The sequence below is a fragment of the Arachis ipaensis genome, chromosome B01 (genome assembly GCF_000816755.2).
Source record: "Arachis ipaensis cultivar K30076 chromosome B01, Araip1.1, whole genome shotgun sequence".
Lineage (NCBI taxonomy): Eukaryota > Viridiplantae > Streptophyta > Magnoliopsida > Fabales > Fabaceae > Arachis > Arachis ipaensis.
The window spans coordinates 24,265,660-24,266,483 of record NC_029785.2 but is presented as its reverse complement, the minus strand read 5'-3'; positions in this window follow the sequence as shown (position 1 = coordinate 24,266,483).

The window sequence follows — 824 nt, the reverse complement described above, 5'->3', positions numbered from 1 at the left end:
ACCATTGACTAAAAAAAGATATCTACCAAGTTATCAAAATTAAAATTAAAAATATAGAAATCAAATTAAATAAATAATAAAATACACAAAATATTTACTTAATAAAATAATTTACCTAATAAGTTAAACTAAATCCTATCAATTAACAGTTACTAATAATACATTCTACCAGCTAACGTATACTATATATACAAAAGTACCCTAACTATGACTCTAAATATATACTTATTTAACTTAAACATAAAAATAACAATACTAACTTAGAAGTCGATTGTCCCAGCGATATGTCATGTCGCATTTAGATAGTTGATGTCTTCATCACGTACATCTGCGTGTGCCATAATCTTCGAATATCTCGATAATATGATTAGAAAAAGGTTAAAAGTGGGAAAAAAGTAGAAGAAATGGAGGAAACTTTACTTCAAAAGGCACTATAAACGAGTTTAATATATATGCACACTTCTAGCTTATCTCATTTACAGTGTAAATAAAATAATATTGTGATATATATATCTCGTTTACACTGTAAATATAATAAACACGTTACACAACACATGTGCAAATATCATACGACTGTGTCATTTCATGTCTTATCTTATTTATAGTATAAGTAAAATAATACTTTATTTATACTATAAATGAGATAAGTAATAAAATACAAATTGATAAAAATACTATAAATTACTTGTAAATAAAAGATTTTTTATTTATTAAAAAAAAAACCAGTGTAGCATGGCATGTGAGGCTAAGTGTGTGTATATATGTATGTATGTAATATGGCACGAGTTGCTGCTTACAATAATACATTTTACGACAGATATTAA